The sequence below is a fragment of the Strigops habroptila genome, chromosome 11 (genome assembly GCF_004027225.2).
Source record: "Strigops habroptila isolate Jane chromosome 11, bStrHab1.2.pri, whole genome shotgun sequence".
Classification (NCBI taxonomy): domain Eukaryota; kingdom Metazoa; phylum Chordata; class Aves; order Psittaciformes; family Psittacidae; genus Strigops; species Strigops habroptila.
In genome coordinates this window covers 24185279-24204793 of record NC_046360.1, presented here as the reverse complement: position 1 = coordinate 24204793, position 19515 = coordinate 24185279, and the positions used below count along the sequence as shown (strand labels likewise).

At 36.2% G+C, this 19515-nt stretch overlaps 1 protein-coding gene across 1 annotated transcript in view; it reads right to left on the bottom strand.

Annotated features, from left to right (window-relative positions):
• CACNA2D3 (calcium voltage-gated channel auxiliary subunit alpha2delta 3) overlaps positions 1-19515 on the bottom strand; it is a 546863-nt gene that overhangs the window by 525429 nt on the left and 1919 nt on the right. Inside the window, exon 3 of the mRNA XM_030502305.1 lies at positions 18517-18652. The gene's annotated coding sequence lies outside the window, so the exon portion shown is untranslated. The remainder of the gene's footprint in view (positions 1-18516; positions 18653-19515) is intronic.

Genomic DNA, 19515 nt, shown 5'->3' with positions numbered 1-19515 from the left:
AGAACAGCCCCAAGAGCAAAAGGGTCCTTGTCCTAGGCTTGGCATACATAACTCCTCACTCTTGTCTGTATGAACTGGTTTTACTTTTTGTTATCCTACTATCTTATCTGGAATTTCTATAATATTTTGGGGGTCTGGGCTTTGGTTTTTGTTTTGTCTTATTTCCTAAGAACTTCCATCATAAGAACTTCCATCATAATGGTACTTTAGTTCACAAGACCTGTAACCAATTATTCATAAGATTTGAGTCTTACATCTGTGACAACTTTTCCATCCAATTAACTTTTCCAAGCTGGTCCCACTCATGCACATGTATACAATGAAATTTGGCTGACATAACAGGAGTTCCACCTGCGTATCTGCTATTATAATTGTCATTTACAAGGTGCCTGTGAATTTTTGTGCATTTTACACAAACTTTTTTGCAAGCTGAAAAACAAGTGTCCCATTTATGGTGCTAAGTAAAAACAAGCGAAAAGGATATAACCTTTACACAAAAGCTGCAAAGCAGCACAGAAGCACAGCAATGTATTTCAGAATGCTATCCAGAAGGATGACTTTAATATTGTTATTCCATGTCTCTCCATTAGCAGGAAGATGTCTATTGTCAGTATCATAAATGTTCAGCCTGGCTCCAGAAAACTATATACAAAGCACTTCTTCAAGAGCTCAGAAGTAACTTTTTCCTTGTTGCTATAGGATATTTACACTTTCAAGGATGCTCCGACTGGAAGCAGCACTTAAAATATATTAGCAATATTTCTTTGACATCTGTCACACACATTTCAGCACAGTCCTTTCCAACAACACATTCTCATGAATCATCTACTTAAGATCTACCTCGTGCCAAAGAGATGGTGATAATGGAAACCTGACAGTTTTTTGGATTTGTTACACTGATGAAACCAGGCGATATGCTGAGACAAGTCCAAGCACCTATAGGGAAGGAGATGGAATGATAGAGTTGAATTCCATCTGTGCCACAATTATTTGGCTTTCTGAGAAGATAAACTAAATTATTCACCTCATTTCCCATTCTGCACCAGGTTAGCAACTCAGCCACCACTGACCATCTTAAAAACAGGGGAACATCAGTTCTAATCAGGTAGCCTAAGCTTGCTGGTAGAACCCCAATAGGTCCAGCAATCAACACGACAGCAACAAAGGTATTTAGATTCAAGTAGATAGAAACACATTTACCCCCAGTTTTGAGGCTATCACCAACCCCACCTTATCTGCTAAGTGCTGAAGCACCCATAAGACATTTTCTACTGAAAAATCATGAAAGTATTGTAAGAACTTGGCATAAGAATCTCTGCATTAAGCCAGCAAGCCAACTCAGTACCCTGCCTCCAATAGACACCATGAGTGGATGTAAAGAAAAAAAGTGAAAAATAACTTGGAATAATAATTCCAAAGTATGTTCTCCAAACTTCCACCAGTTTGAAGCTCAGACTTCTTGATCCACAGTGATATCTTTGTGCTTCCCCATCCCTCAAGAATTTGTCTCTCACAAATTTGCACAGCCATTTTTTGAATTCACATGAAACCCACAACATGATCGAAGGGTTCCACAGTAATTGTATGATGAGAAGGACACACAGCTTTTTGCAAACCTGCCACATGCAGTTCTTCTGTGCCAAAATGGATGAAACTGACTGGAGTGACTTTTGCAGTGCATGCTATAATGGAACTATTACAGCATGTACTACACATGAATTACTGATCAGTAATTTGGAGATGGCTCCTGCAATGAAAACCTGTTGCACAGAATCTGACAGGATACAGTTAGGTAAATGATGCCACAGACACTCTGCATATTTAGTGAACAACTGAATCACTATCCTTGAGATTAAGAAATGAACTGCATCTGCACCTGCCAAATCAGTGTATGCATATGCATTAACCACAGATTGAACTAGAGAGATGTGCAAGCTGCAATTTTTTTAGCAAAGAAACTGATGAGAGGAGGATAGTGTGACAGGTCATTTCAGTGAAGATAAAGAAAAGGATATTCATGTTTGAAAAGTGTATCTAACATCTTCTAAGTGCCTCACATTACATCTAAAATGCTTTCATGAAAGAGCATCATTACAATGTCCCTCTTCAAATAACACTAAGGGCTGACATTTTTGCCTTACCTTATTGACTACTCATTCTGTAATTTTTTCCATAATTGTTACTTTACAATATAGCCCACAAGTAGCAGGTCTTTTGTAGATGTACTCTTCAAGTTCAGTATTACTTACATGAATATATGCTTTGCCTTGTAACAGTTGTTGCCAGGTTTTGTTTGCTTGAGTCTTTTGACAGTTCTGCTATTGCTTCTGCCATCGAGCTTGCAATGATGCAGCGAGAACATGACAATTGAATTTTGTTGCTCTGCAAAATTCTGCAATCCCAAGATGCAAACCTAAGTCCATTATCTGTAACAACACCCACTGGAAATGCATGTGCCACACCATGGGAGAAGTTTCCATCACTGCATGAAAAAGATCTATTTCTTAATTGGAAAAGCAATAAACTATCACAAAGTATGCTTGATTAGTTTCATGCTATCTCCCATTCATTTGCTAATTTGCTGGAAATCTGTTGCAGACACTACATTGGATTTATTGGTTTTTATGCCTAAAACTATACAATCTATAATGAATTTGCTTTGCAAAGAAGATAAACTTGCTGGAAAAAGTCAAATATGGACTGTCCATAAGCGCCTGAAAAATCTCAGTTTTTCAGATTTTTCCGAAGTTTTTCACAGAAAGGAACAGCACATGTAAAAGTAAGCTGGAAAAGAATTTGTAGTTTTCACAGGAGAATAAGTACCAGCATTAAAAAGAGAGGCATAAAGGTAGTTATTTTCTGGACCCAGAATCAACAGAATTTTGTATGCATGATGACAGCTACTGGTAATTATCTGTTAGTGATCTATACTTATACACTGATATTTATACTGTCCGTGCATGCCATTTATTGAATTTAGGTTTTCACATTACATGGTCACTAAGCTCCAAGCATTCCAATATATTTAGAACCAAAGTCAAAATGAAGTTTAAAGTGCTAACAACAGTTGTGAACTAAGCAAATTCCCTAAGAAGAAACAGTCTTCACAACGAAGGGGCAATGCACACAACGTAAATTTTATATCTCTTTTGTTCATTTTTATGGTACAGTTATTTTATTTTACTTGTTGTCAATTTGAAACATTATGACCATTTTATTCTGCTTATAAACTGCTCTACCTTAATTTAAATACATCTGCTTCAAGTCATTCTTGTAAGAAGCCAATAAAAGCAATTTATCAAAACAAGAACCAAAGCACTATGTGCCACTTAATTCCTAAAATTTACATTTTCCTTTAGTGTCATATTTTTAATTGGATACATCTGCAATTTGCTTATTTTTACCCCAAGAGAAAATATATCATAAAATGACTACATATTAATAATGAATACATTGTTCAGCGAGAACAGTCTCTTTGACCTATGATGCTGATCATAGAGGTTCTTAAAGTTGCTGCAGTGAGTGAAACTAGTGCACCAGTAATGAATTCTCATTAGGATATCAGCCAAGAGATGCCCACTAACTCTTTGCTATGCCACACTGACCTTAATATTATTGAATAATCACGGTTGTCTGCAAATAACATTAACTGTTCTGCCAAACATCTAAGTTAAAAACAGACAGAACTTTCTAGATTCTGTATTATAAATACTGAATGCAACACTACTAAGAATAACGGTTTAAAAGGCTTCACCCAGAAAAGCATAATTTATGCATTTTTTGGAGGTAAATTCATCTCATACCAATAATCACTTTCAACTTTGAAAGCCACATTTTTCTCAGTTTGCATTATTTCCATCTCAAAGATTTGAAAAAAATGATCCTGGGGATAATTTTTCACTAGTCTGGAACCTAAAGTTTCTTATCCTCATATAGCTCATGTTCTCTGAGGAACTAATGAGTTCATCATATGTGAAAAAAATATACACAAAAGAAATCTTATATTTTTTATCTGAAACTACAGAGAATAACATCTAAAAGTCTTAGGATCACTGCATAACATTTTCTACCCCCATGAATCTGTTTAATGTGCCACAGCTCCTTTGGAATGAAATTAAAGCAGGCTGCTACCACTTTATCTTGGAGGTATATGTCATAAAAATCATTCCTCTTTTTTCATCCAAAAAGGAAGCCCATGATACCTTCACACAAGTCTTTCTCTTCCTGTCTCAGGTGAGGATTTCATAGGGTCCCTTAACTAGATAATTACCTTCTCACTTCCCACCTGCCCTCTACATTACTCATAACAGGCATATGCCATAAAAAAATTTCAGGGTCCAGTTAGTTTTAACAGAAAAAGCAAGTCCTCTGGGGAACTGTGAGGCATTCCTAACTACTTTCAGTTCATTGCTTTGTTTCCTTAAAAGACATCATGCTTCTTCAGAAAGATTAGAAGTTGTCTGAATCAACAAGATTACTAGGCACTTGAGTCAGATTTAAAACAAAGTGTGATTATGACAGTCACCAATGTTGATTGCCCAGCCCATTATATGGTGAATACCACAGTGAAAGGGGCCAAACACCTGCAGTTCTCATCGAGTTGTGCAGGAACGATAGTTACCTAGAATTTCTAATAAACAAGTGCATATTTTGCCAAGCACCTGGAAAAGGGAATTTCCAAAGAAAACTCACTATGTTTTGTCATTTTATATATGTAAAAATATGTTGGTATTTGGGGGACATACAAAGGATAGAAAAGCAGATAAACCTCCTCTGTCCAAATACATATTTTTTGGAGGATTTTGGCTGAAGAGATCCAATTTTCTCACAAGGAAATGGACTAGCTCATTAAAAGGAAGTTTTCTTAAGCATAATATATTCTTGATCCCAATATTGTAAAAGTTTGGAAATGTCCAAGAAGCAGAAAAATCTCTTCCTTCCCACCATCTCTCCAAAACTATAAAGCACTAAGAAGGTAAGCAATTTCTAGAACTACATGGCTCCTGGATCAAACAAAAAGCTGATCGATTGCACACTTTAAACTCACTAACTAGTGAAGTGAAGGTCATCATAAATTTAAGACTGAAGCTAAGCTGTGCATTAGAAACTGACTATTGCCAAGACTATAGATTAGACTGTGCAATATGGAACCTGTAGAACCCATCTGGCTAATGCACAAGAAAAACTCCATCTTCTTTGATACTTCTCAAGTCAGATGATTCTACAGAACTGTGAAAGTTCTCTCAGTTTATTTCAAGATACAGAGTACTGCAGACATATGCTTTCAAAGGCCGCCTAGACATAAATCTCAACAATTTTAGAACAGAAGGGCTATTAGAGGTGATTCAGTTTATGTTATGCACCACGGCTGAAAGTGAAAAAGTGAACCTCTCTCCAGAACTACAACCATTTCTCCAGAATGTATCTTAAGGAACGATGCAGCTATGAGAAAAGTTAATTAACACAGCATGTCTCGTGCTCCACACCAAGGAAGTAGAATCTACTACATTCTTCACAAACTCTACAGGAACAGTTTTGTATACATTTATTTCTGACCCACCAGGTCAAACTGCAAAACACAGGGAATTTCTTTGAAAGGTATGAGAACTTGGAGAAAAAAATTAATTATTGACATAAAGATTTTCATATAGACTAGCACATAAAAATATAATACTGTCTGTTCCAGAAAGAGATCCAATTGCTTTATGCACATCATAGAAGGTTACACATTTTTTAAAAGAAGTATCAGAAGTAAAATTAAATGTTTTCACAATCACTTTACACTTCGGTGAGATCCCCTCTCATTGTCTTTAATGTGGTACAAATCTCATTTTTTGAAGTCTTAACTTCCTTTAGTAAAGCTACCTTAACTATGATAACTGTTGCCATGTATACAAGCATCTTCGTGCTTTTCTACACAGGGAACAGTACTCTGTAAGCTAAGGAGAACATTACAGTACACTCACCAGCCCATCCTATCTCACAATTTCCCTAGCCTGAAAAATATCTGTGCTAGAAGCTTTGTGTGTCCTTTCCCATATATTCCTGTTGACTTTTACTACCCTCTGCTCCTCTACCCTTCACATTGCAAGGGCACCCTATAATCTGCATGATAACCTCCTGCTAGCTACCAGAGAGTATTCTTAATTTCTCTACTTCTTGCCAATGGGACTGATACCCTTTTTGTTTGTTTGTTTAATTGTTTGAGCTTGCATTCCTGCATCATTTGGTCAACTCCCACCTCCTATTCTCAGAGTTGTGAATGTATTCTAATCTTAGTGGAAATGAGTTCACAGCTGAATTTCCACAGGAGTTCCTAACAGACTTTGTCACATGTCATGGCAGGTAGACCCACCATCCTTGAGATTTTAATATCTGTCTTTACTTGGGAGAGTTTAAAAAAGTAAAGTAACATGAACATTTGAAGATCATGTCTGAAATCTGCTAGCAGATATATGTGTTTACTCAAGGCTTTTCTATCAATTTCTTTAGATATGGAGCCATATGAATATATTTCCTCTTCATCTTAAATTCAAGTCCAAAGACTTGTTCCCCTCAGATCAAATATACACAAATTATAAATCATGAATTTTATACATTTTTCTTATACTTTTTTCCAAATGTAAAAAAAAAAAAAAAAAAGCAGTGCCAGACTGACATCTGTAACGATGAAAATCAACAAATTCTTTTTTCTCCTTTTCTTACAGTAAGTTAGCACCTCTTATAGCTACCTCCAGTCAGTCTCAGTAATTCTCTCTAAAAAATCCAGCATGACTTGACATATCTTTGAATGAAAAGAACTGCTTGAGAATTATCTGATGATTTCTTCTGAGCTACTTTGCATCACATCCTCTGCAGGACCTACAAATACTCCTATCTTTCTTTATTCTAGCCAGTTTTGAAGGTATCTTAACAGATCATCCATCAAGATAAAAACCACACAAACAACTGGCTAAATACTAATACGTTTGCAAATTATGAATCTAGAGACACTTGCTGTCATTTCAGTGGGATTTTCAAGTGGCTAAGGGATATAGGGCTGAATTTTTTTCCTCTATTGGTCCAATATAACTCCTAATGGATGAACAGTGTAATATCTTGAGAACTAGAGAAGCATTAATATATTCTTGATCTAAGTGAATGCTAAGCATCAGTATCTTCCCTAAATAAGGTAAATGCAGTAGGGAGAACATGATGACAGTATTAAAGTTAACGACCCAGTGCAACAGTATTTAAAACAGATTTGGCACTAGCTTAATCACATTAATTGCTACATTGGACAAACCGAAGAACAATGAATACATTGTCCCTGAAAGTCCTGAAGCAGCATCTTGTCCATTATCTTAAGGATGCAGTGACATTCATGATCTTCAGGTAACTGGAACTTTCAGTGTACTTTGTTTGTCCTGCTACATCAGCTAACTATGAATTATTAATCTAAGCAGTCCTTAAATTATTTTCTTCATACTCTGTGAAGCACCTTTAACAAAGCAATCTGTTTCTTAATCACAGCAATACTGGTCAGAGTGTTACTGATTCTGGGATAAAGTGGTAAGAACAGGAAAGAGAGAGAGAGAGATCAGCTAGTGCTGCTGCTGTAAGATGATTGGCACTCAGCTTAAAACATATGTACTCTTCCCTTTTAAAAAAAATTTCACCATGAAGGAACCAGCTTTGTCAGAAAGCACCAGCAGCCATTCCCCCAGATGTAACCACACATTCCTCAGTTCTGCCATGGGCAAGACAGTCTGGGAAGTTTACAGTCTTTTTTAATGTGAAGTTTCATGATGATTTGGAGTAGTTCCACTGTAGTCCTAGAGTAGCTTATCACCAAGTACTACTGCAGTCTTATTCTGCCCACAGCCATCTGCAAGTCTGTGGTGGTCTGTTTTGTGGTGGGGGTTTTTGGTGGGGTTTTGGGGGGTTCGGTTTGGGGTTTGGGTTTGGTTGGGGGGTGGTTGTCTTACAGTCTCAGGCTAAGTACATCAATAAATTCATTTACCTTCAGAATTCCTCCGCCAAGACTATCTAGCTCTCCTGGGAGTTCAAGTAATGCATGAGAGTTCTTATAATTCCTCCAGAGGCCCAGAACCAGAAAATGAGTAGACTAAAGGGAAAAAAAATAAAAAAGATAAATAGCACTGTCTTGCTAACCTCTGTGCAATCACAGGAAAAGAAAGACATGGTAGTACTGAACTAAGTCGGAATGATATAAAACAAAACAACTTCATGGCTGATCATACTTAAATCTGATTTGGTTAACAACAGTAAAATAAAGATGTGTAAAACAGGATATGTGCTAGGAGAGTACGAATCAGACTTCATATAACCTGACTGCATAACCACAGCCATCAGATATTTAAAATAGAATCATTGATACAAGGAAAAGAGAAAATAATTGGAATAGTATTTTCTGTGATACAACAAACACGGTCAGACTAAAATGTCCTATTTTCATTTAGGAGGGTCTAAGGATACATACTCACTAATGAAATAAATAACTAAGCAGATAACTTTGTACAATAAAGACAATACTCGTGTGCCTTTTTAATTAGATAAGAGTTTGCATGGAAAACAAAAACAAAACCAAAACCCTTTTGCTTTTTTCCTTAGTAGAGTTTCTCCATTAGCTGGAACTAAAAGATACTAAAAAAACCTCCAAAAGTAAGAAAATCTGTATTTCTTCAGATCTCAGAAAGGACAATTTTTAATAAAAATTTCTTAGGGGAAAAAAAATAAAAATCAATATAGTTATCTTTCATGCCAAATTCCTAGTCTCTAGCTCATTTTCGCTCTTTCTTCATCAAATCAGCCAAGTTTGTGTATAGGATATACAGAACATACACATTGACTGACAAAGAAAGGAAGTCTTGTAATTACATCCAAGGTTATGGAACTGAAATGGGCAACAAGTCTTCCAGATTTTTTTCTGCTTACACTATCATATTATGTTTTCTTTTTGCAAGCATTGTCTCTTAAGGGAAAGAATCTGCTGTCAGCAACTGCAGTATTTTCTGCTAAGTCATTCCACCACCTTGCAAAGACATTTGAAAACATAAAAGTGATTTACAGCAACATTTTACAACAAAATGCTGCACTAGTTATATGGGAGATAAGCACAATATATCAAAATGTAAAGAGTAGAAAAGATCCTGCAAAAATGTTAGTAACGATCTATAGGAGTTCTGCAGAGTCACAGCAGGCCTAAGAGCTCAAAGACCCTTGTGATTTCAAATAGTAATACATTCTGATGAAGCAGTGATCAAGCTTAAGAACTCTGTAAAGACCCTGTGAAGATCCTAGCTGAAGAATTATGAATTAGAAAATTAAACTGACTTCACAATACAGGTTGTGCAAACTGTCTCTGTATAACAGATGTAGTAACCTCTTCACCCAAAAGAGATATTTGCCTTGTACTTGCCAGTAGCAAGCCACAACATAGTCTTACAGAAACACAGTTACTGATGGAGGCTCAGAAAGCCACAAAGACATGTACTGAAAAGTGAGGGTCTGTAGACTTCAGAGGAATAACTCTGAAGATGACCTGAGTTTTCAGCTCCATCCACACCAGCAAGGAGACATAAGTAGCTGCAGCACACAGATAAACAAACGCACAGAAAGCACTTTTCTACTCCTTTTCTTTTTATATGTTTCCTCTAGTTTCCACTTATCCCAACTATTTTATACTTGCCAGTGGCTGTACACAGCCATAAAATACTGAGGAAATTAATTGCTGAGGTAAGGATACGTGCATCGTTTGTGGGGTATCTGTTGCTACAGATTACATATTGCAAAGGAGCTCATTTTATGTGGAAGTATTGAGATGACTATAGATCACTGCAAAATCATTAATACAAATTCTCTAGGACAAAAAGCACACCATAGAATTAAAGTTCTTTTGTTCTTACAGTTAATAGCTATTGAGTCTATTCTGAAGCAGTTATGTTTTCAGTGCACCAGCTGCAAAGAGGGAAAGTTTGTGTGATGAAATGGAGAGGACTGCAATCCCTGTTCTGTCCCTTTTAATTCTGTCTTTTCAAATGACATGAGGAACCCAGGTGGAAAGCTACGCTCTGCATGTCTGGCCATGTGGCAGAGAGGAAAATGTAATTGATTATTCTTATTAAGGAAACTGGTTTTGCCAGAAGTATCGGGTTTATTCAGTTTCATCCATAAAATGAAATATGCACTATAGTTTAATATTCTATCTTTATTTCATACATAGCTTGAGCTGCCTATAAGCATTTCAACAACAGCAATAATGAAAAATGGAATATTAACTCAATTGGAAAATTAATGGAAAGAGAGGGAAGGATGCTGTGATCAAAACCTCAGATCTTTAAATGCTGATCATCCATACACTGTCACCACTTCTGTTTGCAAAAACGCTGAGTTGCCTCAAGGCCATCAAAAAGGAAGAATGGCTAGAAAAAGACAGATATAGTCAACATGAAGAGATTCAAATAATGGCCTCAAACTGAAAAAAAAACCAAGCTGTCTTCCAACTTTTCTTTTATATCAGTCTAATAATAAATTACTCTTTTGTGCTTAATCATTCCTTGCATAAACATTACTTTCTGGGTACCCAAATACTGGGTATATTCAGACTCTGGATATGTTATCATTGCAGTGTTCGTAAATGTACCAGAATCTGCTGAATTTAAGGTTCAAGAAAGATACAGAACCATACAAGCAATTTATCCAGTGAAAGGGACCCTCAGATTTTATATTGTTTGTAAGCAAACGCTCAGACAAGACCTCTACATTTTGCTCCCGAAAAGACACAAGTTTTTCACTAGTATATCAGTAACCTACTATTGTCTGTGCAAATTTGAAACTTACTATCAAACGATACAATTTCGATGCAAAAACGTTTGTTGCATAAGCTACTATTAAATTTTTATTTTTAAAAATGTATCAGTGCAGACAGGTGTCATCCGAAAAACAGCTTTAGAAAATCAGCCTTAGGCAAAAAATGCCAAATCAACAAGTGATGCTGTCAAGCAATGAAACATATCTGAAATTTGAAGGCAACAGTGTCACATTTCTATGCATGGAAAGCTACTAACCCAAAGTAACAGAAGGAAATTTAAGAAGTGATTAGTGATATTCCTGTCTCTTCAGAACAGCTGTAATTGACAAAAGAAAGCAACCTGACAAAACACAGTTCACTGGTTCCAAAACTGAGATTCTGCCCCTCAGCATTAAACAAGTCTGATAAGACCAGTCACATTGCAGCAAAAGAGCAAGTGATGGCCAAAACTACTCTATTTTTTTTTTTCTAAACTTGCTCTCAGGAGCATGAATTGAACAGCTTTAAGAGGAGAATCCGTAAACAAGCACTTGCTGACATCTATTAGCCTAATAAAGGATTGTAACCTATTGTGAGTTCAATTATTTGGAAGCTTCCTTCATACTACTTTAGTTTTATTTTTCTGATTAGAAATGCAGTGATTAATGTACCTGGCTAACAGTCTGGAAGAAAACCTTGTAATACAAAGGATGGAGAAGATTCTGTGAATGAGTCTTCTTTGAAATAAGGGAAATAGGTAGAAGAGAGCCAAAATGTTCAGGGTGGAAGTATAAGCCTAGAGGAACCAATTCTCTTTACCATTTCTCTCTCTTTAATGACTTAAAATTATGACAGGTTTAAAGGGTGAAGAAAGAATCTTCAAGTTAAGGAGACACCCAAGAAAATATAGAACTTCATCACAGTCTCCAGCTTACCTTGCTATCACAAACCTGGAGACTTTCTGCACAGAGAACATACAAGGAAATGTGTGTGTTGTGTTGGGTCCACAGCAAAGGCTAGCCATCAGGGTCATGTTGTAGGTGAGGAACATTCAGGAGCACCTTCTCCATGAGTCACACCCATCTAAAGCATTATACAAATGATATTTAAGATAATTTAGAGAACTTTAATAAATAATGTAGCCTTGCTGCTTTGGCAGCATTTAAAGTTCAGTTGAGGTATATGCTCAAGAAGAAAGCTAGCCATGGGACTTTTTTATTTAAAATGCATTTTCACACTGGTGCCTGAATTTACTCTCACAATCAACTTGAACTGCCACTTAATGGCTCTCAGCCATTAAGACCATGTCACACAATGGAATCATGCAGTATGTTGTTATCTCACCTCTAGAAACAAAGAAACACTGCCAAGACAGCGTGGAAACTTCCATTAATGATGAAAAAAAATGAAGCTGTGACATAAAGAGAATGAGAGAAGCAAATATTCCAGAAGCCTAATAATTCTTCTAATATCTGTAAGAAAGGCTGCAGATCTGCAGCAGCAAGGTAAGCAGGCGGCAATAATGATGATTTGAAAATTTCTGAAAGGAGTTCCAGGCACTGAATGCTTTGCTATAGCTCTTTCCAGTACCTGATGTCAAACACATGGAAGTATGAGAGATACCATATGAGATAAAAATGGAAATAAGCTACTTCAATCAAACATTTCAGCTTAATTCCTATTGCTTGGAAACTCAGGCATGATCACTTATATCCCTGACATTTTTAAAGCATAAATTAAAACTATCTTCTTAGTCAAAAGCATCTAATTCCTTTTGATTTTCACTGACTTCTTTTTTTTTTTTTTTTTTGTCCCAGGGCAACAAAAATGAAAGAATCCAATGCCCAAGGAAAAGATGTCTTCCTTTAAACTCACCTCTCCTTCTTCAAAAAAGAAATTTGACTTTGACAGTAGCCTAGAATGTGCAAATCCTACTATGAAAGCATAAAATCTAAGATGCTTGGTTTCCAAAGCCTTTTTAAAGAAAAATAGTCTTAACAATGGAGGGTCTGGTGGGGTTTTTGTTTGAAGCATAATCTACTTCTGCATGGAAGTGTCTTTCTACCAGCATAAAGAGCTTCCTGATACTTGTTATCACCCATTAATTTTCACTGACATCAAATGTTTTTGTTATCAAGGAAAACGCAAAACTTCTCATGCTTAATCCATTTACATTTTTATATATTTAAACTCTCTTATTATTTATCTTCTCAGATACTTAGGTATTACTACATATCTGGTTTTATGCCTGACTTTGCTTCTAAAAGAAATCAACTTTTATTACCATCTTCTGTACTGCTATAATATCTTCTTTTAATGATGCAGTAATTAGAACTCAACATACTACTCTATGGAAGAATTTAACAAGAAATTTTATTATCTCATTACTTAGTCTGCCTTGAATTCTTTTTCTGTACCATTGAAGCTCAGCTTTATGCTGACTGGATTGCTGGAGAACCTTAATTTTCACCATAGTTATACGTGAGTGAAATTAGCACTTAGGAATTCTTGACAAGCTAGGTTGTTCTTCCTTGAGCATGAAACGCATGAAAATGCAATTGAAATTAACTGTCAACATAAAGAAGTTATTGGGAATTCTTCTCAATGTCCTGAAGTTTTTCCTTCCCACCCTAAAAACTACTTATTTAAGCAAGGCAGAGAAGGGGGAATTTTTAAAGTCATGACAATAGGAATGTAGGGAAATGAAAGCATGGTTTTGTCACCGAGTCTGATGGAGAGAGGCAAAAATATTAAATAAATTTATATGCAATTATTTCTTACTGGGAGCTAGCTCTGCTTCTGATAGCGCTGAGACAGTGTATGTTATGTTCTAGTTTATGACGTATAAATCCACTGGAGTATCTTAAATGAGAAAAAAAATGAAAATGCAATTAATAGGATAAAGAATTTCAGCTGTATTTTAGAAATCAGGTTCTTTTGGGTCCTCTATCATCTGATAACAAAAGAAATAAATGTGATATTCACATAAAAGCCAAACCAAAGATGAGGTATATGTTCCCCAGTCAGATATTACATAATACTTTGATTAACTCTACAATAAAAAGTCTCACATGTGCCTAAATTTATTTCGTTTTTTGCACTCAAAACCTTTTTTGCAACCCATGAGACACGAGAACATGGTGTACCAATCTCCAGCAAAATGTGGATTTTTTCTGGGGGTGTGTTGTTCCAGATTAATTCTACAGCTTCTAGGGAATTTTTCCCACCAGAAGGCCATTGTTTTAAATGCATCTTTCAGAGGAGGCAATCTGTTTTTGCAATGAATCTTTTGTCATGGCTGCAGCTTTCCTTTTATGTTCACTAAAACCGAGAATGGCAATGTTGCATGCAGAGAAAAATCAACATCAGGAGCAATAAGAATGAAGTAAGAATGCTGCAACCTCAGTGCAATGTGCTTTTAAAACCTCTACAGAACCATCATGCCAGCACTCATTCCAGGCTTCGCAGCATCCACATCTTCCCAAACACCCCCCAACAAATCACAGCTATGTGCTTTTTAAATACCTACACTGCTTGCACCCATTTAAAGGTTTTTTGATTGCATTAGCATATTCCATTAAAGTAATGGAATTCTTTTCAGAAGACAAAAATTGATATTAATACTCCAACACAGCCATGAGAGCTCTTCAGAACAATGTGTCAATTATCACATCACTTTTTTTATTCACCAAATAGATTCTGGAATTGGCTTCATCCACCTACTTCTGTCAAGTACCTTAGTGGCTATTTTTATCTTGACTGTTAAGTCTGAAGGAGTTCAACAGCTAAAGTCTCTAGCAACAGTTAGACCTTTGTTGTTAATTTGTCACCTTAGTTGTGTTGCCCTTTCTAATGAAGTACTGGACATTCTCAAAATTTATGTTACTCTTGTCATATATAATTTCCATTGACAACTCTACATTGCTGGCCATTATGCAGCAAAGGGAAAAAAACCAAGGTTTCATTTGCTGAAGTTAGGTATGATTCTAGGACTGCATCTCCATCTTACATCTTCACCAGCAGCAAAGTTCATGCCAGTTGCCAGTCCTCAGTGTGCACAGCATATGAACAGCATATGAACCCTGAGCCCATGCTGCAGGAGTATCAAACTGCTGTGCAGTCTCAGCCTTGGTTCATCGGGAGACAATCCACTCTTAGCACAACAACCTGCCCCAGCTATCCCATGAGGCACTGCCCACACAAGGCTCACCTGGACATCAGTGATGCCAAAGGATTCCACTATATTTTTTGTTTTGTATTCATCTCAGACACAAAAGTGACGATAAATGACAAGCAGTAGCACCTTGCTGGAATTCAACTCTTTCCAGTTTCCTTTCCCACTTTTCACATGTGAGTTTTCTCAGTCATATAGCTCATACCTCTACCAACAGGTGGCTGATAACAAAGTACCAGCTATCTACAAACAGCTCCACATCATCAGTGAGTTAAAGCCTTTTTTTCTCCTTGGCAGGCATTCATAAACAAGATATCACTTAAAACAGACAGTCTAATGTTTGCCGAACATTTAATAGAACTTTTACAGATAATAGAAACACACTGTATGCATTGGCAGGCCCCAGAGAACACATTCAGTGTAAAACCTATTGACTGAAACCAGGTTTGCTTAGATATGATAATGTCTGACATTTAAAGTGTTCTTCAGCACTCTGAGATGCTTTTTTTTTCTGCCCAACATGTTTATTTTTGCCCAAACTTTAAAACACCTAATCAGGCTTTGCTAGTGTCACAGTGCTAAACAAACCAGTACAAGCAAATTTTTGTATTCAGGTAAGACCAAAATCACAGTAAAAAAATATTACAGCAGTTCAACCTCATTGTCACCTGCAGCTGAGGTAGGTCTGTGGGCTAAACAGTCTGGCAGAAAAGCCAGCATTCACACTATCCATTTTAACAAATCCATTCCTCTGGTTAATCATTCCTTTTAATTTCTAAAGATACTACAATGGGATAATGATGTCATTTTTGGTATGAAATTAAATTTGGGAAACAGAAATAGCCATGTGCTTCCAAGCTAACTTTACAAAAAGGATTTAAAAATATAGGAACAGTAATGCAAAGGGATAATCCCTAACTTGAACATTTATCCTTCAAATTTCATTGCATTAAATTTTACCTTTCACTAAACAGAATGCTCTTTATTTTTAAAAGAGCTCAGAAAAAGAGTAGGAAGAACAAAAGCAGGCATTGCATGTGTGCATACACTCACAATCCAGTCTCTTAAGGTACGTGACAAATCAAATTCTCATACGTTAGCAGAAAGCATAAGGCGGCAAAGGATATTTGCCTTAAACCAAAATACTAACAGAAATACTGCTTTTGGTTCCTCTACCTACAAGCATATCCTCAAGAAAACACTGGTATGAGAGTAAGAAAGTCAGATCTATTTCAGGCTTTGCCATTAACTTCCTGTGTAGGTTTGAGGATGTGATTTTTGATATCAGTTGACCCATCTGATGACATTATTTTTCCTACCCACTATACTTCAAAAGCTTATTGCTACACTTACCTTAACCTTTTTTCACTTATACCAAAAAATTGCCAACAGTACCACTAACAAAAGAGGAAGTCTGCTATTCCACAGCAGAGTTCTCAGCTTCTTCCCAGACTGGGAGGGAGACAACAAAAAACAACCAACCGACTAAAAATCCCCCCAGTCTTTCCCATTATTTAATAAGCAAATGTAAATATATAGCATTTCTTCAAACTTCACCCAAAACCCTACCGAGACTTCTACTAAATTTCCAAACCATTCTATATCCAGGTATTCAATACTGGTCCTTAATCCAGTATGAATCTGACGCTTATGCATTACATAGGTTCTAGTGGCATAAGGATTTTTGTATAATAGAGAATCCAAATGTGTTATGACTACCTTGGTAGCTCGCAGAGTAGTTAAACAAAGCAGGTAGCGTTATTTCACACTTACGCTGCCACCTAATGGATGTTCAAAGTATCACCACTACTCGATAACCGTGCAGGAAACAGGCATTGCTCCATCAATTACTGAACACACTTTCTATGCCCGAACAGAAGACGTATTACACTATTCACCCTGCATAAAGGATTGTCGAAGTTTCTTTCTAGACTCTCATCTAACTTCATATTAAGGACCAACTACTTCCTTCTACCGAGGGCTGAAGTCTTTGTTATTAAGAATATGTAACAGACAGTTATGGCTTTCTCTATGTAGGGGTATGCTGTTACCTAAACAAATATAAAATCCTAAAACAGTCCTTTGGCATTTCTCCAGCATATATTTGCTTTCAAGTTGTTAACTGTAGTCATTCTGCACTAAAGCCTCATCATTCAGATATCAATAAATAGTATTAAAAAAAACAATTTGCGGACAAATGCTATTACTAGAACATCTAATCTGTCCTGGGGAGGGGGGGGGAATAGTTGACAGCACTATGTGCTTATTTTCTTGACCTGATTTTAAGCTGAAATCAGAGCTGATGATTTTGCAAAATGTATCTTTCCGTTGAAATCTGCACCATACACCTTTAAGTCAAACCCCACAGTACATGAGCATAATAGCCTTGCCTGGGGACATCAATGAATAAAAAAACCAACAAGTCTTCAATCAGTCTTTCAGAATTGAAGCTTTCTTAAACACATAAGTTCTGATCAAAATTCTGACAATAAATCAACATAATTTACTTCTAAAAATTGAGTTTTAGCTCTTCCACAAACACCAAATTATTTTAACTTTTCTTATAGAAGCTATTAAAAAAAACCAAAACACAATCCTGTGAAATATCTTTTGAATTTTATGTTTATGTTGCAATGAACATGCTACATTTATAAATTGTGGTTTAGAAGACCTTCTCACTCTAATACATACATTATTAATTGTGGTGTGTGTAAGATGAACGCTACATGACAATAAGGTCTTCTATGAATAATTCAAGCAAAAAAAAAGGTTTTTAATGTTTCCATTTAAATTATATAAAGGTGCAACATGATGATCACTATGCAAAAAAAAAAAAAAAAAAAAAAAAAAAAAAAGAAAAAAGTAGTCCAGCAAAAAAAGATGTCTTTTCTATTTCTGCTATTCAAATGTGCAAATCCTCTTCAGGGCAGAGCCAAGTTTCCCCCCATTTAGCTTTTAATTTAAAGTTATTTTCTCTTCACATTCATATTAAAAATGTAGCATAAATATTAGAGAGTACAAGCCCTGTGCATGCTATATCACCACTTCTCTACGCACCCAATTTTCTAATTCTCTTGAACCACAACTAAAAGGTTGTCCCTTAGTATATAAAATGCTACAAAACCAGCTGATTGGTGGTGTCCCGGGTTCAGGACAGGTGGTTTTGCTACTTTTAATGAAAAAATAGGAGGAATTACTAAAGCACAGAAACATGTTGCTCAGACACCAGTACTTATTGATACATGAATACACAATTCATAAGGAATCAAACTATTAATATGTACATCTGGAATAGAGCTTAAAATAGCAAACCACCTAACAGAAGATATTCCACGGAGAGTTCAAATTGCATTAAAAAAGGAAAGGCCCATGTAGTATTAGTAATTGCTTACCTTAATACATGGCCTACACTACTCTTTATAGCATCCTACAGTATTTACTTTGCCTGCCATCAAATGATCACATCTCCCCAATTTCCAAACAACATTGATGTTAACTTTTAGGTCCCATGCACTGGTGACTGCCTGGCTCTGCTCCTCATGGTACCCACCTTCGGAAGGGCAACTCAGCTGTTTTCTATTTCTGCTGCTGGCTTTCAAAATGCTGTCTTCTACTGGTTCTCATTAAGCACAGATGCACTGCAGCTGCGGTCCTCTGAACCTCCCAGCATCAGGCAGGCAGGCAGACTGAAAGTAAAGGTGCAGGTCACTGGAGGACTCAAGGTAGACAGCTAGACACACCTGCCTTGTCCTTCGTGAAGGAATAGGTGCTCACAGTCGGATGCCACCAGAAATGAGGTCCCACCAGAACTCATGTCCACACCTCCTGTCCTGACTGTAGGATGCAGTACCACAAACTGCAAATGCACATGAAAAACCACTTTTCTATTCCACTCTCTACTCCTTTCCTGACCTGAGGACAGGCTGATTGATAACAAGCTTGATAATGCAACACTACCACTGCTTTTTAAGCACACCTTTTCAATCTCACATTTTTGTGTCTAAAACTTGGATATCAAACTAAATAAATAATACATATGCAAGTACTTTAAAAATAGCTATAAATACCAACATTTTCATGTATCGTTTTATTAATAACCAACCATTGGTTGGTTATTTTGCCACTGTTAGGTACCTGAACATGCTTTCTTGGACAATTAAAACTGTGTTAGGAATACATACACACAAGTAGTCTCCGTTTAAAAAGTATATTTCTTCAATTTCATTGACCAAAAATACACTTTACAGAGAAAGTTTTCATTTTAATTATTTAATTTTAGGGCACTGAGAAAATACTTATTATTACTTTATTATTAAATAAACCAAGACTATCTCACATATTATTTTACTAAAAAAAAAAATTCAATAAATAACTGAAGAACCCACTAATCATTATGTTTGTTGTTTGCGTTTGGTTATGGTTTTTTGTCATTTGGAAAACAAATAATACATTGCTCTTTCTGCATGATTAACACATGCCCTCTGAAAGATAATACATTAAAAAGAGAATGAATTTTTCAAACTCTTATTACATTAATTCATGGAGGACA